This window comes from Symphalangus syndactylus, chromosome X (genome assembly GCF_028878055.3).
Source record: "Symphalangus syndactylus isolate Jambi chromosome X, NHGRI_mSymSyn1-v2.1_pri, whole genome shotgun sequence".
In the NCBI taxonomy this organism is placed as follows: Eukaryota; Metazoa; Chordata; class Mammalia; order Primates; family Hylobatidae; genus Symphalangus; species Symphalangus syndactylus.
In genome coordinates this window covers 34,791,374-34,815,964 of record NC_072447.2, presented here as the reverse complement: position 1 = coordinate 34,815,964, position 24,591 = coordinate 34,791,374, and positions in this window count along the sequence as shown.

Below are 24,591 nucleotides of genomic sequence, written 5' to 3'. Positions count from 1 at the left end.
TGATGGCCACTTGTATATCTTCTTTTGAGAATTTCCTGTTCATGTCCTTAGCCCACTCTTTGATGGGATCGTCTGTTTTTTTCTTGTTAATTTGTTTGAGTGCCTTGTAGATTCTGGATATTAGTCCTTTGTCAGATGTATAGATTGTGAAGATTTTCTCCCACTCTATGGATTGTCTGTTTACTCTGCTGATTATTTCTTTTGCTGTGCAGAAGCTTTTTAGTTTAATTAAGTCACATCTATTTATCTTTTTGTTACATTTGCTTTTGGGTTCTTGGTCATGAATTCTTTGCCTAAGCCAATGTCTAGACAGGTTTTTCTGATATCATCTTCTAGAATCCTTATGGTTTCAGGCCTTAGATTTAAGTCTCCGATCCATCTTGAGTTGATTTTTTATAAGGTGAGAGATGAGGTTCCAGTTCTATTCTTCTACATGTGTCTTGCCAATTATCCCTGCACCATTTGTTGAATAGGGTGTCCTTTCCCCCACTTTATGTTTTTGTTTGCTTTGTTGAAGATCAGTTGGATGTAAGTGGGTTTATTTCTGGATTCTGTATTCTCTTCCATTGGTCTATGTGCCAATTTTTATAGCAGTACCTTGCTGTTTTGGTGACTGTGGCCTTATAGGATGGTTTGAAGTTGAGTAATGTGATGCCTCCAGATTTTTTCTTTTTGCTTAGTCTTGCTTTGGCTATGCAGGCTCTTTTTTGGTTCCATTTGAATTTTAGAATTGTTTCGTCTAGTTCTCTGAAGAATGATGGTGATATTTTGCTGAGAATTGCATTGAATTTGTAGATTGCTTTTGGCAATATGATCATTTTCACAATATTGATTCTACCCATCCATGAGCATGGGATGTGTTTTCATTTGTTTGTGTCATCTATGATTTCTTTCAGCAGTGTTTTGTAGTTTTCCTTGTAGAGGTCTTTCACATCCTTGGTTAGGTATATTCATAAGTATTTTATTTTATTTTTATTTTGCAGTTATTGTGAAAGGGTTTGAGTTCTTGATTTGATTCTCAGCCTGGTTGCTGTTGGTGTATAGCAGAGCTACTGATTTCTGTACATTAATTTTGTATCCTGAAACTTTGCTGAATTCACTTACCCATTGTAGGAGCTTTTTGGATGAGTCTTCTAGGTATATGATCATGTAATCAGCAAACAGCGACAGTTTGACTTCCTTTTTACCATTGGATGAATTTTATTTCTTTCTCTTGTCTGATTGTTCTGGCTAGGAATTCCAGTACTATGTTGAACAGAAGTGGTTAGAGTGGGCATCCTTGTCTTGTCCCAGTTCTCAGGGGGAATGCTTTCAACTTTTCCCCATTCAGTATAATGTTGGCTGTGGGTTTGTCATAGATGGCTTTTATTACCTTAGGCTATGTTCCTTCTATGCTGATTTTGCTGAAAGTTTTAATCATAAAGGGTGCTGGATTTTGTCAAATGCTTTTTCTGCATCTATTGAGATGATCATGTGATTTTTGTTTTTAATTCTTTTTATGTGGTGTATCACATTTATTGGCTTAAGTATGTTAAGCCATCCCTGCATCCCTGGTATGAAACCCACTTGATCATGGTGGCTAATCTTTTTGATATGCTGTTGGATTTGGTTCACTGGTATTTTGTTGAGGAGTTTTGCATCTATGTTCATCAGGGATATTGGTCTGTAGTTTCTTTTTTTGTTATGTCCTTCCCTGGTTTTGGTATTAAGGTGATGCTAGCTTCATAGAATGATTTAGGGAGGATTCCCTCTTTCTCTGTTTTGGAATAGTGTCAATAGGATTGGTACTAATTCTTCTTTGAATGTCTGATAGAATTCAGTGGTGAATCTGTCTGGTCCTTGACTGTTTTGTTGTTGTTGGCATTTTTAAAATTACCATTTCTATCTCACTGCTTGTTACTGGTCTGTTCAGAGATTCTATATCTTCCTGATTTAATCTAGGAGGGTTGTATATTTCCAGGAATTTATTCACCTCCTCTAGGTTTTCTAGTTTATGCAGGTAAAGGTGCTCATAGTAGCCTTGAATAATCTTTTGTATTTCTGTGGTATCAGTTATAACATCTCTCATTTCTTTTCTAATTGAGCTTATTTGGATGTTCTCTCTTCTTTTCTTGGTTAATCTTGCTAATGGTCTATCAATTTTATTTATCTTTTCAAAGAACTAGCTTTTTTTTCATTTACCTTTTGTATTTTTTTTGTTTCAATTTCATTTAGTTCTGCTCTAATCTTTATTATCTCATTTGTTCTGCTGGGTTTGGGTTTGGATTGTCCTTGTTTCTCCAGTTCTGTGAGGTGTGACCTTAGATTGTCTATTTGTGCTCTTTCAGATTTTTCAATGTAGGTGGTTATTGCTATGAAATTTTCTCTTTGCACCGCTTTTGCTGTATCCCAGAGGTTTTGATAGGTTGTGTCACTATTATCATTCCATTCAAATAATTTTTAAATTTCCTTCTTGATTTCATTGTTGACCCAACAATCATTCAGAAGCAGGCTATTTAATTTCCATTATTTGCCTGGTTCTGAGGGTTCTTTTTGGAACTGATTTCCAATTTTATTTCACTGTGGTCTGAGAGAATACTTGATATAATTTCAATTTTCTTAAATTTACTGAGACTTGTTTTCTGGCCTATTGTATGGTCTATCTTGGAGAATTTTCCATGTGCTGATGAATAGAATGTATATTCTGCAGTTGTTGGGTAGAATGTTTTATAAACATCTGTTAGGTCCATTTGTTGTAGGGTATAGACCATTGTTTCTTTGTTGACTTTCTGTCCTGATGACCTGTCTAGTGCTGTCAGTGGAGTATTAAAGTTCCCCACTATTACTGTGTTGACATCTATCTCATTTCTTACATCTAGTAGTAATTGTTTTATAAATTCAGGAGCTCCAGTGTTAGGTGCATATATGTTTAGGATTGTGATATTTTCCTGTTGGACTAGTCCTTTTATCATTATATAATGTCCTTCTTTGTCTTTTTAAACTTCTGTTGCTTTAAAGTTCGTTTTTTTTTCTGATATAAGAATAGCTACTCCTGCTTGCTTTTAGTGTCCATTTGCATGGAAAATCCTTTCTACCCCTTTACTTTAAGTTTATGTGAGTCCTTATGTGTTAGGTGAGTCTCCTGAAGACAGCAGAAACTTGGTTGGTGAATTCTTATCCATTCTGCCATTCCATATCTTCTAAGTGGAGTGTTTAGGCCATTTACATTCAATGTTAGTATTGAGATGTGAGGTGCTATTCTATTCACTGTGCTATTTTTTTGCCTGAATACCTTGTGTTTTTTGTTTTATATAGTATAGTATAGTATAGTATAGTATAGTATAGTATAGTATAGTATAGTACAGTACAGTATAGTGTTATTGTTATATAGGTCCTATGAGATTTATGCTTTAAAGAGGTTCTATGTTGGTGTATTTTAAGGATTTGTTTCAAGATTTAGAGCTCGTTTCAGCAGTTCTTGTAGTGCTGGCTTGGTAGTGGCAAATTCTCTCAGCATTTGTTTGTCTGGAAAGACTGTATCTTTCCTTCATTTACGAAGCTTAGCTTCACTGGATACAAAATTCTTGGCTAATAATTGTTTCGTTTAAGGAGGCTAAAAGTAGGACCCCAATCGCTTCTAGCTTGTAGAGTTTCTGCTGAGAAATCTGCTGTTAATCTGGTAATAGGTTTTCCTTTTTAGGTTACCTAATGCTTTTGCCTCACAGCTCTTAAGATTCTTTCCTTGGTCTTGATTTTAGATAACCTGATGACTATGTGCTTAGGCAATGATCATTTTGTGATGAATTTCCCAGGTGTTCTTTGAGCTTCTTGTATTTGAATGTCTAGATCTCTAGCAAGGCCAGGGAAGTTTTCTTCTATTATTCCCTCAAATACGTTTTCCAAACTTTTAGATTTCTCTTCTTCCTTGGGAACACCAATTATTCCTAGGTTTGGATGTTTAACATAGTCCCAAACTTCTTGGAGGCTTTGTTCATTTCTTTTTATTCTTTTTTCTTTGTCTTTGACAGATTGGATTAATTCAAAAGCCTTGTCTTCAAGCTCTGAGGTTCTTTCTTCTGCTTGCTCAATTCTATTGCTGAGACTTTCCAATTCATTTTTACATCTCTCTAAGAGTGTCCTTGATTTCCAAAAGTTGTGATTGTTGTTTACTTATGCTATCTATTTCACGAAGAATTTTGCTTTCATATCCTGTATCATGTTTTTGATTTATTTAAGTTGGACCTCACCTTTCCCTGGTGCCGCCTTGATTAGCTTAATAATCGGCTTTCTGAATTCTTTTTCTGGTAATTCAGAGATTTCGTCTTGGTTTGGATCCATTGCTGGTGAGCTGGTATGATCTTTTGGGGGTGTTAAATAACCTTGTTTCATCATATTACCAGAATTATTTTTTCTGATTCCTTCTGATTTGGGTAGACTATGTCAGAGGTAAGATTTGGGATTCAAGGGCTGCTGTTCAGATTCTTTTGTCCCATGGGGTGTTCCCTTGATGTGAGGTTCTCCCCCTTCCCCTAGGAATGGGGCTTCCTGAGAGCTGAGCTGTAGTGATTGTTTTTGCTCTTCCGGGTCTAGCCACCCAGTGGAGCTACCGGGCTCCAGGCTGGTACTGGGGAGTGTCTGCAGAGTCCTGTGATGTGATCTGTCTTCAGGTCTTGCAGCCATGGATATCAGCACCTGCTCCTGTGGAGCTGGCAGGGGAGTGAGGTGGAATCTGTGAGGGTCCTTGGTTGTGTTTTTGTTTAGTGTGCTGGTTTTGTGTTGGTTGGCCTCCAGCCAGGAGGTGGCACTTTCAAGAGTGCATCAGCTGTGGTCCTATAGAGAAGATGCCCTAGGGATACCTGGTTAAGTATTCAGGTTTCTCGGGTGGTGGGCAGGGCCATAGAGCTCCCAAGAGATTATGACCTTTGTCTTCACCTACCAGGGTAGGTAGAGAAGGACCACCAGGTGGGGGCCCAGAATAGGAATGTCTGAGCTCAGCCTCTCCTTGGGCGGGGCTTGCTGCAGCTGTTGTGGGGGATGGGGGTATGGTTCCCAGTCCAGTGCAATTATACTCACAAGGGGATTATGGTTGCCTCTGCTGAGCCATACAGGTCACCAGGGAAGTAAGGGAAAGCCTGCAGTCACAGGCCTCACCCTGCTCCCTTGCAGCCCACAGTCCTACTGGCCATTTTCACTCCCACCATGCCCTCCCCAACAGCACTGAGTCTATTTCCAGGCAGCTGGTGACCAAGGCTGAGAACTTGCACCAGATCACGAGCCTCCCTGTTGAGAAAGCAAGCTGACTCACAGTTTTGTAGTGTCTCAGGGAGCCTGCAGTGGTGATCCAGTTCCTTCAAAGGGTCTGTGGATTTTCCAGGCTTTCCTGATATATTCCTGCAATAGTTCTTGGAGCAAAAGTTCACACTGTGAATCTCCACATGCTGCCCTGTCCATCTGAGTGAGAGCTACAAGCTAGTCCTGCCTCCTATCCACCATCTTCCTGTTTAAGCCTCCACATTTGTCTTTAAATAATTAGGCATTTTGGTCACTGATTTTTTTTTGTTATGTGTATCATCACCTTCCTGTGAAAAATATTACCCTTCACACCAATTCACATCAGAAAAATAAATGCTTTCATCTGCAGTAAAACATACTGTAAATTACTGAATTTGGAAGCCTTGCCTTTAAAAGTGGGGCATGTAAAATGTTGTTGGCAGTTTAGTAAAGATTAGTTCAGCATGTTTATTCTGATTAGCACCAAGGGCTTCACAAACATTGAGACATGGAATGCCAATAAATCTATAGGAGCAAATCACTTTAGAAGGTGCATTAACTTCCTTGAACCACTAGGCTACCAATTAGTAACAGACTGCTTCTTTGTGCTTATTGGTGACCCACAGGAGATAATGTCACCCCCAAGGTGTTTAATACATTCCCAGGGTGGGATCCAACAAATCATCATCATTATTATTTATTAGAATTATAAAATTCCCCTTTTCCTAGTCCTACACATCAGGGAGCCAGTGCAAAACCAAAGTGTTTGCAAATAAGTAAACTGAAATTACAAAAAGTAATTGATGGTTTTTTTGTAGTTTATTAGTTAAGGTAATGCTAGCTACTGATAACAAGAATAAGTAAAATGGCTCAGATGCTATAGAAGTCATTTTTCAAAGATCTATGTTCTAAAAGAGCTGCCCCTAATCAACAGGTGGTTGTCTTCTGTGATGGTTAATTTTATGTGTCAACTTGGCTAAACCAAAGTACCCAGATGTTTGGTCAAATACTAGTCTAGATGTTGCTGTAAAGGTATTTGTAAGATGAGATTAATATTTAAATCAAGAGACTTTGAATAAAGCATATTATGCTCCATAACATAAGTGGGCCTCACTCAGTTAGTTGAAAGTCTTAAGAGAAAAAGACTGACTTCCCCCCAAGAAAGAGGGAATTCTACTGCAGACCACCCTTGTACTTGAGCTGCAACATCAACTCTTTCCTGGATCTCCAGCCTGCTGGCCTACCTCTGCAGGTTTTGGACTGCCAGCCTCCACAAATATATAAGCCAATTTCTTAAAATCAATCAATAAATAAACAAATAAATAGATCTCTTCCAAACACATACATATGTGTGTGCATATATAAATATATAGAGAGACATATGTATATATGTGTGTATATGTATATATTTGCGTATATATACATATATATGTATATACACCGACACACATACACAGATACACACACACATCCTATTGGTTCTGTTTCTCTGAAGAATATTAACTGATATAATAGATCTTCCAAGACATGATTCAGGAACCAAGGCTCCTTCTATCCTGTGGCTCTGTCATCTTCCGTATGTGACTCTCAAGGTTTCTATGGTTGTCTACCCTGTGACAGAAAGAGAAAGAGCATGGAGGAGTGTATATAGAATTGTTCACAGGCTATCCTGCTCATATTTCATTGGCTAGAAGTCACATAACTACTTCTACCTGCAAAGCATGCTGGAAAATGTAGCCTACTTGTGTGCTTGGGAAGGAAAAGAGCACATGGATTTTGGTGAGCAACTAACACTGCCTTGCTTGCTACGATCTTTTGAACGAATTTTACCATCCCAACACTGAATTCCATTACCAAATGAGTGCTAACTAAAGACACACAGATCTAATGAATACCAAAAATCATGCACCCTCAGAAGTGCATCAGTCCCCAGGGGGGTAGTCTGGGTGCAATTTTTTTGAGGATCATTCACCACCTTGCCAGATGTTGCTACCATTTCTCATCTATCATGCCCAATCTCTTCTCCAAAGACTAAGACAGCTTCCTGAAAGAAAAAGATGAGAATGCCCTCACCCTAGTCTGCTCCAGGACAAGGACCTCTCTTTTACCTTACCATTATATTCACCATTTCATCCCTGCAATCAACTACAAATCTGATGACATAGAAATAATTCCATCAATATTTTTTGAAAAACAAGTAAAGAGGCCGGGCGCGGTGGCTCACGCTTGTAATCCCAGCACTTTGGGAGGCCGAGGCGGGCGGATCACGAGGTCAGGAGATCGAGACCACGGTGAAACCCTGTCTCTACTAAAAAAATACAAAAAATTAGCCGGGCGCGGTGGCGGGCGCCTGTAGTCCCAGCTACTCGGAGGCTGAGGCAGGAGAATGGCGTGAACCCGGGAGGCGGAGCTTGTAGTGAGCCGAGATTGCGCCACTGCACTCCAGCCCGGGCGACAGAGCGAGACTCTGTCTCAAAAAAAAAAAAAAAAAAAAAAAAAAAAAAAAAAAAAAAAAGAAAAACAAGTAAAGAAATGAATGAATGACAAGATTCCTTAAATTAAATAATTGCATGTTTAGGATCCAGTATAAATTCCAGAAAATGCTCTACAAATTTGTTTTTACTTTATGGAGAAGGAAATTGTATTCTTAAAAAATCAGTATTTTGTTTAAGGCCATATAACTAATTATCAATAGAGGTCAGAAAAGAAAGTTTCCCAATTCCCAGCCCAATGGGTATAGTATAGTGGTTCTAGGCAGAAAATTACAGATAACATATCAATTTATATCCTCATATAAATAATCACATACTTATATGTTATATCATCATATAATTATTAGTGACTCATATAAATTATTGTTTAGTAGGAGGATATATCAAAACATCTTCATCTATTTCTATCTACCCCCCAAAGTCTTTATGCCCAAAGCCATCTATCTCTTGGTAAGCCAACTGCATCTGTGTTCTATTTGGTATTGTGTCCTTTTTGGCCACTGTTTCACCCAGGTCCCACCTTGTCTTCTTCCTGCCATTCTTCTCTGTAGATCTTTACATGACTCTCAATCTATGTAACTGCTCCTGGCAGAGTTAAACACCAGAAGAGAGGGATGAGGAAAAGGGGCAGGTGATGTCTGCTCAAATGTGCATCACCAAGTGGAGGTTAGCCTGGCCATGTTCTCATCTTCAGACAATCCATCTGTCAGATTCTCTGCTTTCCCAAATTCCCAATGAATCATTTTTCTTATCCATCGGGGAAGAAACCAGAAGTGCCCCTGTGCATGATAAGGACATATACGATCAGGGTGTTGGAAGTTTGTGTTCATCTGTTCTTGTATTGTCAAAGAGTGGAGATGATAGGATTCATTACCTGCTGACTGAAGAGCCCTTCGGCCTTGAATAACCAGCAACGATTCCCAGGGAGTATGCTGTGGCCTCGGACTCTGAAACATGTTGGCTTCAGGGGTGACCCATCACATTCCCAGCTTTGGTGGCTACAGTGAAAGACTCCTTCCATTTGAGAAAAGCAGAGGAAAAAGTAAAGGGGGCTTTTTCTTGTACCCTAGGTACCAGCTCATCTACAGTGGAGTAGAGCAACAAGTAGGCTCTTGGGGTCTTCAAGTGCAGGCCTAGGCTCTTGGACAGCATTTCTGGACCTGCCCTGGGAAAGAGGGGAGCTCACTTCCCTGAAGGGGAGTCCCAGGCCTGGCAGCATTCAGCACAAGCTGACAAAAGAGCCCTTTGACTTTAAGTGAATATTGGCAGGGGCCTGGCAGAACCCCCCTTGAACCAGTGCTGGTGGTGGCCACAGCGAGAGGCTCTTCTGCCTATGGAAGAGCAGGGAAGAAAGGGAAAGATGTTATTGTGATTTGAGGGCCAGCTTAGCCACAGTAGACTAGAACATCAGGTAAATTGCTAAAGTTTTTTATTGTAATCCCTGGCTCCCAGACAGCATCTCTGAACATGCCTAGAATCTGGGGGGAACTCACTGCCCTGAAGGGAAGAGCCTTGGGCAAGACCCAGGGCTGTGGTAGCTTCAGGTCTGAACCAGCGCAGTCCCTGTGGTGGTGACAACAGGGCTGCCTGCATCACCACACTCCCAGTTCAAGGTAGCTCAGCACAGAGAGACTCCATTTGTTAGGGAGAAAGTAAGGGAAAATAACAAGACCCTCTGCCTAGCAATCCAGAGAATTCTTTCAGATTTTATTGAAGATCACCAAGGTGGTACCTTTGGAAGTCTGCAAAATCCCCAGTATTATTGGGCTTGGGGCCTAAGTCTCTTTGAATACCAGGAAAGCCTTCCCAAGAAGGACAGGCACAAAAAGCCCAGACTGTGAAATCTACAATAAATACCTAACTCTTCAATGCCCAAACACTGACATACACCTACAAACATCAGCACCATCCAGGAAAACATGAACTCAAGAAATTACTAAGTAAGGCACCAGGGACCAATCATGGAGAAGCAGAGATATATGACCTTTCAGACAGAGAATTCAAAATAGGTGTTTTGAGGAAACTCAAAGAAATTCAAGATAACACAGAGAAGGAATTCAGAATTCTATCAGATAGATTTAACAATCAGATTAAAATAATTAAAAGGAATCAGGTAGAAATTCTAGAGTTGAAAAATGCAATTCACATGCTTAAGAATGCATCAGAGTCTCTTAATAGCAGAATTGTTCAAGCAGAAGAATTAGTGAGCTTGAAGACAGGCTATTTGAAAATACACAGTCAGAACAGACCAAAGAAAAAAGAATAAAAAGCAATGAGCCATGTCTACAATATCTAGAAAATAGGCTCAAAAGGACAAATCTAAGAGTTATTGGCCTTAAAGATGAGCTACAGAAAGAGATAGGGGTAGAAAGTGTATTCAAAGGGATAATATCAGAGAACATCCCAAACCTAGAGAAAGACATTAATATCCAAGTACAAGAAGGTTAGAGAACACCAAACAGATTTAACCCAAAGAAGGCTACCTCAAGGCATTTAATAATCAAACTCCCAAATGTCAAGGGTAAAGAAAGGATCCTAAAAGCAGCAAGAGAAAAGAAAGCTATCCTAACCAAAAAGAACAAAACTGGAGGAATCACATTACCTGACTTCAAATTATACTACAGAGCTGTAGTAACCAAAACAGCATGGTAATGGCATAAAAACAGACACATTGACCAATGGAACAGAATAAAGAACCCAGAAACAAATCCACACACCTACACTGAATTCATTTTTGACAAAGGTGTCAAGAACCTACATCAGGGAAAAGATAGTCTCTTCAATAAATGGGCTGGGAGAACTAGATATCCATACACAGAAGAATGAAACTAGACCCCTATCTCTTGTCATATAAAAGATCAAATCAAAGTGGATTAAAGACTTAAGACCTCAAACTATGAAACTGCTAAAAGAAAATACTGGGGAAACTCTGCAGGATATTGGTCTGGGCAAAAACTTCTTGAATAATACCCCAAAGGCACAAGCAACCAAAGCAAAAGATGGGCAAATGGGATCACATCAAGTTAAAAAGCTTTTGCACAGCAAATGAAACATTCAACAAGGTGAAAAGGCAACCCACAAAATGGAAGAAAATATTTGCGAACTACCCATCTGACAAGTGATTAATAACCAGATTATATAAGGAGCTCAAACAACTTTGTAGGAAAAAAGTCTAATAATCCGATTTTAAATGCAGAAAATATATGAATAGACACTTCTCAAAAGAAGACACAGAAATGGCACCTTATATAAAAAGGTGCTCAACATCACTGATCATCAGAGAAATGCAAATGAAAACTACAATGAGATAGCATCTCACCCCAGTTAAAATGTCTTATATCCAAAAGACAGGCAAGGATGTCTTATATCCTGGCAAGGATGTGGAGAAAAGGGAACCCTTGTACACTGTTTGTGAGAATGAAAATTAGTACAACCATTATGCAGAATAATTTGGAAGTTCCTCCAAAAACTAAAAATTGAGCTACTATATGATTGAGCAATCCCACTGCTGGGTTTATATCCCAAAGAAAGGAAATCAGTATATTGAAGAGATCTGCATGCCCACATTTGTTGCAGCACTGTTCAAAATAGCCAAGATTTGGAAGCAACCTAAGTGTCCATCAACAGATGAATGGATAAAGAAAATATGGTACTTTTACACAATGGAGTAATATTCAGTGACAAAAAAGAAAGTGATCCTGTCATTTGCAACAACATGGATGGAACCAGAGGTCATTATGTTAAGTGACATAAGGTACGGACTGAAAGACAAAAATCGCATGCTGTCACTTATTTATGGGATCTAAAAATCAAAACAGTTGAATTCATGGAGATAGAGAATATAAGGATGATTAACAGAGGCTGGGAGGGAAATTGGTGGCGGGCGGAAGGACAGGGGATGGTTAAGGTGTCAAAAAAATAGTTAGAATGAATGCGACCTAGTATTTCATAGCACAACAGGAGGACTATAGTCCATAATAATTTAAGTTTACATTTAAAAATAACTAAAAGAGTATATAATTGGATTGTTTGTAATACAAAATAGAAATGCCCGAATGGATGGATATCCAATTTTGCATGATGTGACTGTTATGCACTGCATGCCTGTACCAAAATATCTTATGAACCCCATAAACATACACACCTACTATGTAACCACAACAATTAAAAATCAAAATAAAAAAAGAGTGGTGATGATAATGACAGCCAGGCTATTTACAATGGCTCACACCTGTAATCTTGGCTACTTGCTGGGCTGAGCCCAGGAGTTCAAAAACAGCTTGAGCAATGTAGAGAGAAATACTATCTCAAAAAAATAATAATAGTAACAATTAGCATTTTTTGAGAACTTGCTATCAGCCAGGCACTGATGAATTGCATTGACATACAACGTACTTTCTTGGAATCTCCCAACGCTGTGTATTTGCTGATTGGAGACAAAGGGACAGTCAGTAAGGCAGAAGACAGATAACATTGTGAGGGAGGAAGCAAGAAAGAGAAACCAAGGAAGCTAGACTTTTTAACAGCCTGCTTTCAATGAGAACTAATCCATCCCCAGGAAAGCAAGAATTCACTCCTGTGGGAGGTCATTGATCTATTCATGAGAGATTTGCCCCCATGACTCAAACATCACCAACTAGGCCCCACCTCCTTCCCACATTGGGAATCAAATTCCTTTTCTTTCTTTCTTTCTTTTTTTTTTTTTTTGACAGAGTTTCGCTCTTGTTGCGCAAGCTGGAGTGCAATGGCATGATCTCTGCTCACCGCAACCACCATTTCCTGAGTTCAAGTGATTCTCCTGCCTCAGCCTCCCGAGTAGCTGGGATTACAGGCATGCACCACCACGCCTGGCTAATTTTGTATTTTTAGTAGAGATGGGGTTTCTCCATGTTGGTCAGGCTGGTCTCGAACTCCTGACCTCAGGTGATCTGCCCGCTTCAGCCTCCCAAAGTGCTGGGATTACAGGGGTGAGCCACAGCACCCGGCCAGGGAATCAAATTTCAACATGAGTTTTGGTGGGGACAAACATCCAAATTCTAGAATCGGTGGACATCCCAGAGGTTTTCAAACTATTTGCCAATGTATCCCAGGCGCCACAGCAAATTGATAGAGGCACCATGGGATATTTTTAATTTTCTTGTGAAACACTGTGGCGTCTATCAGATACCATGTGAACTACTACCTTGAGATAATTTGGTTTCATCACCGGATTGTTACATTCTTTTCGATGATGTCATGGTTTGTCAGGCTGAATTTTTAGCATTTCCTATCGTAAAGAGCAAGTACCACATGAAAATCAATGTGAAATAAGAAACCCAGGGCTTCCTCTGATAAGTACTTTACCCCAGAAGGAGCAGCCCTGTGGACCCAACTGAGACATGCTCAGAAACTAAACCAGTGGCCTCTTTTATGCCTACTGATTCTTTCCTAACATCCACTTATATCAAAAAGACATATGAAGACCATCTGAGCTGATGTCTACTGGCTACAAACAAATGCAAATAATGAAAGTAATGAGTCTGCCAGAGGTCTCAAAGATCATATCTCTGATTAAAACTGTCTCAATGCCTTTATGTCACCTTTCCAACAGTATTCAAGCAGTGGTTCACTCAGTGAGTTTGTTAATTGGTCTTAATTCCCTATCTGCAAAGTGTTTTTCTGCCAAGAGTCATGCTCAATGCCTAAGCACACTGGAGCTCACACTTTCAGATTCTTTCAGCTTCCATAGTTGCATTTCTCCTGCTGGAGAGATAGGCTTGTTAAGACAAGAGCAGCAGCACAGTTTCTGTTCCAAGGAATTATGGAAATGGATTCTGTATCTGGCACTTTTCTGGAATTTCAAGCAACCAAATTTAAAATTAATGTATTAAATCATAGCCTAATGCAATGAATCTCCAAGCAAATTTTAAAGGGGTAAAATCCTGTTGACAAACTTCATTAATTTTGTCTAAAGATGAAAATAAAAGAAAAAATGGAGCAGAAAACATCTAAAGAGATGTGACCCCAAAATAAGGGTTCATTTAAAGCTTTCCATTCAGTAAGTAGAGCAAGTGATTGACTCCTTCAGCAAAGGGCAGAGAATTTGCTAACTTATGAAACCACTGAATATTGGAGATGGAAGGGGCCTTAGAGTTTCCCACGTTTCTTATTTTCAGATCAGAAAACTGTGACTGGAGGGATAAGTGAGCATGGTATAAAGAAAACATAAGTTTTAGCATCAGAATAACATGAGTGCTAATCTCAGGTCATCAGTGACCACCCTGGAAATGCTCCAGGGCTTCCTCAACTCCCTGATCTGTGGTGTCTCCTCTGCTGGAGTCACTAACACCTCCATCACAGAGTGGTTGAGGGTTTCATAAATGATGGCACAAGGCCCAGCACATGGTCAAAACTGGACCTTCCCATCACCTTTTTATTTCTTTGCCCAAAGCACACTTGAGACAGAACAGAGAACGAACCATAGGGCTCCATTCCCTAATCTAATTCTCTCTCCATTCCCTGGATACACCCAGAATCTCTGCCACTCTTGGCAGTTGTTTAGACTAAAATATCTTTGACCAATAATATCACAAGGGTGTCTTTATGCCAAGATGCTAGGCATGAAATTCTAAGAGGGTCAAACCCTGTGGGTTCTCCTCCCATATATAAGGACAGATGTGTGTTATTCACTTCTCATTCCCTACCCTGGTCCACCTCCTGACTCAGGGACATTTCTAGATGACCAACTGTAGGACGATAGAAAAGAAGGAAATTACCTGGGCTGCTCAGCTACTGAGATTTATCCCCTTAGCACTGTGCTGACTGTTCAACTTGATTTCCTCAAACATGATGCTTCTCAGAGATTGAAGAAGAAACATAGTCTACAGCAAACTGGAAAACAGTGGTGTTGTAATAATGATTTGTTTCTTCCATTCTGGCATTCCTCCAAACAGACAAAAATCAATCTACTTTTCATTTTTTCAGAGAAATTCATTTTTGTAAATGTATCAGACCAGAACAGGGAAACTTATTTTGTATTAATACAGAAGTGCTACTTCTAACAATAAAATAAGAAAAAAGAAAGAAGGAGGGAAGGAAAAAGGGAGGGAGGGGGAGAAGAAAGGAAGGAAGAAGGAAGGAAAGAAGGAAGGAAGGAAGGAAGGAAGGAAGGAAGGAAGGAAGGAAGGAAGGAAGAAAGAAAGCAGGGGATTGACTCAAGACTGGAGGGATAAGTGAGGAAGCATGGTGGTATTAATAAAAAATAAACTTTAGGAAGAAAAGATGAAAGGTTTGTTGGGAGGGAAGGAGAAAGAAAAAAGAGGAAAGAGAAAACAATAGGAAAGAGTAATTACAGCAAGATATTTCCCAAATCATGAGATGAAAGCAGAAAGACAGCTAAAGCAGGCTTCCCCTTCCACTCTCACCCCTTACCTCCTTTTCTCCCATTACTTTCACACTCCTTGCCATTACCAACATTCTTTGCCCCACTTGGAAAAGTCTCTCTCAAGCACTCTGCTTATTCAAATCCTGCCCATGCTTTAGGGCACAATCTGAATCCCAGCTGTTCTGCAAAGCCATTCCTGATATCTCTACATAGAAGAGAGCTGTCCCTTCTCTCTTAAATCCAATTGGGACACTCACTGAGATAGCCATCTACTGCCTTCTACTCCAAACTTGTATTCCTTTTTTAATTACAAAAGAAATATATGCTCATAATAAATCATAAGTATTTAATATTAAATAAACATCTGTGTATTTCCATAATTGTTTAACAATTAAGAAATAAATCACAAAATAATATAGAAGTGTTTAGCATAAAGAGTACTAGTCCCTGGCCCTGCTCTCACTAAATGGAAGAAATTGCCCTTGTAGAACTCCATCTACGCACATTTGGAAAAGAAACACACACATAAACACTTCTGTGTGTGGGAAATGGGGGTGGGAGTGGGGGAGTGTTTGCAGGTATCAATTGAGATCTCGCTATCTCTTTAGGGCCTATTAAGATAAACTTGGACTATTTATTTCATGTGCTGTGGATTCTCAAAGTCCTTCCACAGAACTTTGTGGACCTTTGTGACTTCCAAATGCACAACTTGCATTCTCATGGCCATCTCCATCTCTGAGCTTCTTCCTGCTTGTGCCAACTCAACTTAGTTTGTAGACTTATTTTCCCATCCGACAGATACTACATGTTTTCTGTACCACATTAATCCAGACATGAAACTCAATTCCTTCTTTCATACCTTCAAAACACCCCACTCCCACAGAGCGATTTGTATATTTAGTAGACATTTCTGAAGATCTTGGGAAACAGAAAGAGGGTTCCCTCTGTAGCAGCACAAACTCCTCGAAGTGAACATTAGATCTCTCTGTGCTTACAAGGTCTTCAGCCAGCCATCACCAATGACTTTTTCCATGGGAGAAGAAAGAAATGGTTGAATGGCTAATCTAGCCCAGCTGAGTTGGAGACCATAAATCTTTAATGGTACAAGCCCATAATTTCTGTGACATTCCTAATCAATATCCAGGTACCTAAATATAGGAATATCCAAAAGAAGAATTAGAATCCTCTAGATTTGTGGTTTTCTCCAACAACAAAGCTAACGAAGAAATTAAATGAGAGGTTCAGGTTTATAACAATAGTTTTTCTTTTCTTTATTGGGTGTGTGTGTATGTGTGTTTCTGTGTGTGTGTGTGTGTGTTTTACAGAGTGAACAATTCCTTTGTGGAAGATTGGTTGAAGGACATTCAGACATAGAAATAAACTCCTTCTATACATTGTCTCTCTCAAGTAATAGCCTCAGGGCTTTCCTTCTCTTCACTTGGGACTTTTAGTAGAAGAACCTTTTTTGCTGACTTTACTTTCTCTACTCCTATTCACTCCTCCACTTACTAAATTTGACTTCAACCATGCCTCTCCACTTCACTGTAATTTCTCTTACGCTATTAGAGTACTTTAATTCTTTGGAGAGCAACTTTCCTCTTGAAACCTCAACTCCCTTGGATACTGCATTCACATTCTGTTTTGCTTTTTGTCTTAGCCTTCTGATTCCTCTTTTGTAATCTCTGCCACATATTTCTTCTGCTGGTGGTTCAAATATTGATATTCCCCTAGGGTTCCTGAGACCTTGTTGGTCCGTGGCTCTCTTCTCTTTTCTCTATTGCTGGAGTGATCTTTAGAAATCATAGATCTGATTATATCCCTTCTTGACTAATGCTTTAATCTTTCACTAGGATGAATTCCAACCCCCCTTAGGATAGAGTCCAACAGTATTTATCATCCATCCTCATTTATCTCTCCAGCCTCATCTTTCATCACTCCACACCCCACACCCAGCAACTTGATGCTCTAGTTGCACAGAATTACTTACAGCTCTTCAAATGTGCCTTGCTCTCTCATTGCACATACAGCTCATTCTCACCTAGACACCCTTCTCTGAATTTTTTACCTAGCTTAGATGTCACCTTGCTTGGAGGACTTTCCAACCCCCACCCCAGTCAGGGATAGGTGCTGCATCTGAGTAAACCCACTCAACCCTGTGTATCTCTATCATAGCACTTATTTCATTGTATTATAATGGTAAGAGTATGTACTTATCTCCTATAACAGATGGAATTCTTTACAGTCATGGATTATATTTTATTAATCTCTCTATCCCCAGTACCTAGCAAAGTACCTAGCTTAGTCAGAATAAAATAAACTGTACTGTAGTAAAAAATAAACCCCCAAATTTCAGTGGCAAAGGTTTATTTATCACTCCCACAGAGACTGATTCAGATAAAAAGATGTTTTAAGATATTTCCTCCATGCAATGACTCAGAAATCAAGGCTTCTTACATCTTGTGACTCCAACATTTCAACATATAGCCCCCATGGGCCCTGAGATGAGGGAAGAATGAGTTTAATAGTGTCACACTGACTTTTAAATGCTTCAGAATGGAGATTGCACACATCATTTCACTCACAGCCCACTGGCCAGAAATAGTTGCACAACCTCTATTTAACCACCAGGGAGACTGGAAAATAAAGGGAGCACATGAACTATTTGGTGAGCACTATAGACATTGCCACAGGTATGTTGAATCAATAAACCCCAGTAAGAACAGTATAAAGTTATAGCTTGGTTCATTCATCAGACAATGATAGAATTCTTGTTGGCACACCGTTCTGAAATAAAAGAAGCTTGTGTTTGAGTTACTTGAAATCAAATAAATATCAATCTTGAAGTCTTTTCAACATCTCCCCAACCACTAGTTTTTAGCTTCAGTGTTTTTCTTGATTTCTATCTAAAACTGGGAGGTGGGGGAGAGTAAATAAATTGCACCCACCCAAAAACATACATCTACACTACAGGACTTCTGAGGCTTAAATAAGTACAATGTACAACTTTTCATCATAATTATCGGCAGCCACCACTGCTGCCACAGTTGACAAACGCCATGGAGATGCCTCTGCATCAGTGTTCACTCTACAGCCACTGTGAAAACCATAGCTCTTCATCAGCCTTATACATACTCCTATCACTTGCTCCCCACATCACAACCAATCATTCTAAGCAATCAAGAGTGAAGCCAGCGTTAAAACAGGAATGGAAAAATATTTACAAGAGTCTCATAAAACCAGCAGGCAAAACAGCAAAATATGCCAAACAATTTTCATTTCTTCCATTAACCCCTTCCTTTCCTTCTGGTCTTCATCTACCTCCCCAGTTTTCATTATTCTTCCAGATAAACGTCTGAGATCATTTACAATTTTCTCTAATAGTGTTTGCGTTCAAATGAGGGACTCCCAGAAAGCCAGATGATAGTGGTGGCATTATTAGGGGCTGGGCTGATACACTATGTTCTCTCAATGATGCTCCACAAGTAGCATCTACTTGCAAGCCAGCTCTACTCACAACACTTGGCTCTTTCCATGTGACTTACGTCTCCTGCCTCAGATAAATAATTGACTGCCTATGTTTAAATATATTTTTTCACTTGAGTTTAATATACAAAGAGAAAATGAAGAGCCTAGACCTTACAACTTCTGAGCTGCAGTCTCCCATCTTTTCTCCTGCTTTTTGCTTTATTCATGCAACACGCATTTATTAAATCATATACTGTGTCAAGCATGCACAGTATGCCAATGGATAAAACAGGATGTATCTCCTAAAGCATCCCACTGTCTAGGTGAGTGATTTTAAACTGCAGGTCATGACCCGTGAGTGGGTCATGAAATCAATGTAGTGAGTCATGCCAAGTGTTGTGTTTGTTTGGAATACAATAGAACGGAAAACATAATAGTATATAATGTTTAATGAAAAGTTTGCTTCATTTCTTGTTTTTAATATGATTGTGTGTTCCCAGTTGTAATGTAAAATGATTTTATTTTGATCATGGTTTAAAAAATTATAAACATGGTTCCAGTGGAAAAGAAGCATAGAAAGCAAGTACTGTTCTTGTGGCTACCAATCCCTCCCTTTATTTTTCTAGCAACTCATTGTCTATTTTATGTATTTTAAGTTTTGGGTTACAAAATATATGTGGTTCTATAAGATTGCAAAGTAGCATGCATGGTCTGAAATATCCCTCCTTTACTGCAGCTCTAGAGAATTCATAGAGGGGAGAAGAATGTGTTCAGTGTCACCAGAGGAAGCCAAGGAAAAAGAGGAAATAAGAGCAACCAGAGATAAAGTACCTGCTTTGTTTTAAGAAAAGATATAGACATTTAAATTTTTAATAATACTAAAAGGGGAGAACAAACCTAAATATGAATCCACAAAAATTAAGAATAGCCAAAATAAAACTAGAATGCATTATTTTAAGCCAGTAAAAGAAAATTTGATTTATCCAACTGAGGCCAGGCATGGTGGCTCATGCCTGTAATCCCAGCACTTTGGAAGGCCAAGGGGGGGGGATCACAAGGTAAGGAGTTCGAGACCATCCTGGCCAACATGGTGAAACCCCGTCTTTACTGAAAATACAAAAAAACATTAGCTGGACGTGCTGGTGCATGCCTGTAATCCCAGCTACCCAGGAGGCCAAGGCAGGAAAATCGCTTGAACCAGGGAGTCGGAGGTTGCGGTGAGCTGAGATCATGCCACTGTACTCCAGCCTGGCAACAGAGTGAGACTCCGTCTCAAAAATAAAAAAGGATTTATCCAATTGAATGAAGAAAAGAGAGAAAAGCAAAACAGAGGGAAACTGTAGTAAATAAAAAAATGCAAAAAAAATGGCAGTAATGAGTCCAGATTTAACACTCATTACAAGAAATGTAAAAAGGTAAATTTACCATTCAGAAAAAAAAAAACCTTCAGATTGGACAAAAAAAAAAAAAATTCTAACCACATGGTTACTGCAGAAGTCACACTTAAAAGAATAATAAAGGTTGAAAATAAAGGAGTGGGCCGGGCGCGGTGGCTCACGCCTGTAATCCCAGCACTTTGGGAGGCCAAGGCGGGCGGATCATGAGGTCAGGAGATCGAGAACATCCTGGCTAACACAGTGAAACCCCGTCTCTACTGAAAATACAAAAAATTAGCTGCGTGTGGTGGCGGGCGCCTGTAGTCCCAGCTACTCGGGTGACTGGGGCAGGAGAACGGTGTGAACCCAGGAGGCGGAGCTTGCAGTGAGCCGAGATCGAGCCACTGCACTCCAGCCTGGGCGACAGGGCGAGACTCCATCTCAAAAAAAGAAAATGCCATAAAACACAAAGGGGATGTTATATACTCATAAAAAGAAAACATATCAAGAAGGTTTAACTATCATTAACATATATACATACATCTAAACATAGACACTTGTAATATATATAACAATAACTAGCAATGTTAACAAGACTCTCTCCAAAACCCATAGCTAAAGCAAATAAAGAAATGATCAGTTATAACAGAATTTAAACCAATATTTGACCAAAACCTAAAATCAATCATCATAGAATGAACTGCTAGAACACAAGAATTAAATCTCAAATGCTTTCAATAAAATACAATTAGTATTTCACTTTTATTATGAAAAATTATGCTCTAATATTAAATGTCTAAAATAATTTCTTAACTTTATCAGCACTAGATTGCTCCTGCAGTGACTATTATACACAATTGTGAGATGAAATAGATATTCAGTGTATTAGTTTCCTAAAGCTGCTGCAACAAAGTACCACAGAAAGGGTAGCTTAAAACAACAGAAATATATTCTCTCACAGTTCTGGAGGTCACAGGTCTGAAATCAAGATGTCAGCAGGGCCATGATTCCCATGAAGGCTTTAGAGGAGAATCCTCCTTGACTCTCTCCTAGCTTCTGGTAGTTGCCAGCAATCATTGGCATTCTTTGGTTTGTAATATAATTGCATCACTCCAATCTCTGCCTCCATCTTCATGTGGCCATCTTGTCCCTGTGGGTATATGTATGTCTTCAAACAGCCCTCTTTATAAAGACACTAGTCATCAGGCCACCCTAACTCAGTGTGACCTCATCTTTAATTATATCTGCAAAGACACTATGTATAAATAAAGTCATGATCCGAGGTTCTGGGTGGACATGGATTTTTGAAGGGACACTATTCAACCCAGTACAGTTAGTTACAATCAACTTCGGTGGATAAGCAAGGTGATTTTGGGCTAGCTCATCTTTTACAGAGCATTGTTGCTGATGATGTCTCCTCAATGTCTTAAGCCTTCCTTCCTATCTAATGCAACTGAATTAGACAAATAATTATTTTATTTTTAACTCTATTATTCTGCTTTGTATTTTATTTAAATTTTTCTAAAGTTTAGCTCAAAAAAGATATAATGTTCTTCCTAACGTTATCTTCTTAATGGACTGTATTAGTCTATATTATAAAGACTTACCCCAGACTGGGTAATTTATAAAGAAAAAGAGGTTTAATGGACTCACAGTTCCACATGGCTGGGGAAGCCCCACAATCATGGTGGAAGGTGAAAGAGGAGAAAGCCACGTCTTACATGGCAGCAGGCAAGAGGGTATGTGCAGGGGAACTTCCCTTTATAAAACCATCAGATCTTGTGATACTTATTCACTATCACGAAAACAGCATGGGAAAAACCCACCCCCATAATTCAATTACCTCCCAACAGGCCCCTCCCATGACACATGGGGATTATTACAATTCAAGGTGAGATTTGCGTGGGGACACAGAGCCAAACCATATCATGCACTAACGTATAATATTTGTATTAAATACCACCAATCTATTTTCTTATTTACTCAATTATTTGGAATGCCTTAATAATTTATTTTATATATAAAATTAGTAGCTTTCACAATCATCAATTATTATCACATCATTGACTTTATTCAATAATAAATATGCAATTATAGCTCAACCAGCTGTTAGAATTTCAATACATAAAGCACATAAGGAGATATTTTTCTTACAGTTCATATCAATATCTGACCTGTATTTTAAAGGGAATAAATTAAAAACAAATCTAAACAATGTGCCAAATTTATATAATAGATGTGGTTATTAGATGTGAGAGTAACTTGAGTGATTGGAAATCATTTATCCCAAAATTCAGAGTTGATAGAAACTATATTTAGATAGGCATTCTACCATTTGGGCTTCCCAAAGGCTGAAGTCAAAGTCGAAATGGAATTGTGGATTATGGCAGAAGTGAACTTTGGTGCATATGCAGCATATATTTATGTTTATGAAGTAGGCAGAAAATACATAGGCTTTTTTTTTTTTTTTTTTGAGACGGAGTCTCGCTCTGTCGCCCAGGCTGAAGTGCAGTGGCATGATCTCGGCTCACTTCAAGCTCCGCCTCCTGGGTTCAAGCCATTCTCCTGCCTCACCCTCCCGAGTAGCTGGGACTACAGGCGCCCGCCACTACGACCGGCTGATTTTTTGTATTTCTAGTAGAGACAGGGTTTCACCGTGTTAACCAGGATGGTCTCGATCTCCTGACCTTGTGATCCACCCGCCTCGGCCTCCCAAAGTGCTGGGATTACAGGCGTGAGCCACCGTGCCCGGCCTTACATATGCTTTTTTATCACATTTGGAACAAAAGTTGACCATGTTCTAGGCCAAACGGAAGCCTTAATACATTCCAAAGAATCTACATCTTATGTGTACAGCTTTCTCTAATCATAAGACTAGAAAATTAGTCATCAGCTGGGCACAGTGGCTAATGTCTGTAATCGCAGCATTTTGGGAGGCTGAGGCAGGCAGACTGCTTGAGCCTAGGAGTTCAAGACTAGCCTGGGCAACATAATGAGGCCCTGTCTCTACAAAAAATATAAAATAAAATAAAAAAAGAAAATTAGTCATCAATAATAAAAGATAGTTTAACTGATCCCGTATGTCTAGAACTTAAAGAGAATATTATTAAATAATATCTGAGTTAAGATTTCATGGGATGTTAGGAAATACTAATATCTGACAATATTAAAATCACTATAGAACAAATACATGGTATATAGCTAAAATGAATTACAGATGTAGATTATAACTGTAGTATCTATATATATATATACACATATATACATATACATACAAACATACATATATGTAGTATATTGGACACAGAATTCAATTCAAAAAATTAAAAATCACATAAAAATACACTGAAAATCAATGAAAAACAGGATATTGATAAAGTAAAAAACTGATCCTTTGAGAAGATTTGTATGAGAGAGAGAGGATTTTTTTAAAAGAAATACAAAATAGAAAAGGAAAGGATCCTAAATACCCTTGCCATTTGGATTCTGCTTAGATTCTACCAAAAGGAGACACTCATAGCAGATTAGGAATTAGGAAGAAGGTAGAGACCATTCTGCTGCAGGGCAGCATGAAGCAGCAGCAGCAGCAATGGTGGCAGCAGCAAGCAAGCAACCAAGGATTCCTGGAACAGCATGTTTGGTTCCCTTGACAGCAGTGGCAACAGCATATGACGGCATGTGACCCTGGATACTTGAGACCTTCTGAAGAGTGGGGGCTCATAGAAGCGTGGCAGTCAGCAGATGACCAGGGGCTCCAGAGGTGGCCACATAGCAGTGCTGAGACACAGGACTGTAGAGGCCAAAGAGCACTGGCTCCTGGGCTATCCCACCTTCTCCATTTCCACCCTCCAGTCCTTCCAACACCAGAGAATCACCAACCTGACTCTCTGTAAAATTCCTCTCTGTTGTCGTATCTGAAGTGGCTTCTGTTTTCCTGATCTGCTGCTGTCTAATACAGAAGATGAAGCCCCTAGAGGGAGTACATATCAACATTCATCTTCCTGCTGCTACTTTTGTTAGAAGGATTGTTGAGGGGGTGGGATGGGGCAGAAATGGGAGAAGACTAGAGTCGACATCATTTTAGTGAACACAATTTTCCTAAAACCTTAACTTTCTGAGGTGGTGTTAGACCTGGCAGTAGCTGACTCCACACTGTGTGATCTGTCACTACATAGTATCATCAGCCCTGGACCGTAAGCCAAGAAATTTGGATTTATATCCAAACTCTGTCATTGCAGTGTTCTAGGATGCTACACAGGCTACTAGTTCAGGCTTCAGCTGCTTCAGGTATAAGAAAAGAAGCTAAGATTGTGATCTCCAGATTCTTCTGGGACAATGAGAAGATTGCGAATTTCAAAATCCAAAGACCTGAGTTCAAATTCCATCTCAACCCTTTACTGTCATTGTAATCTAGTGCAAGTTACTAAATTTCTCTAAAGTCCAGTTTTCTCAGGAAGATTTTTCTGAGAAAGATAATAACCACCTCACTACATGGTAGGTGTCCAACTTCTGAATGTCTTTCCCAAGATTCAATATTTTTAAAAACTATTACTTTATATAATAATAACTTGTACTAATTTTGATAATACATTGTTATCAGTAAAGCAGGTCTTCAAATAAACTTATTTCATTGTAAGATTGATGA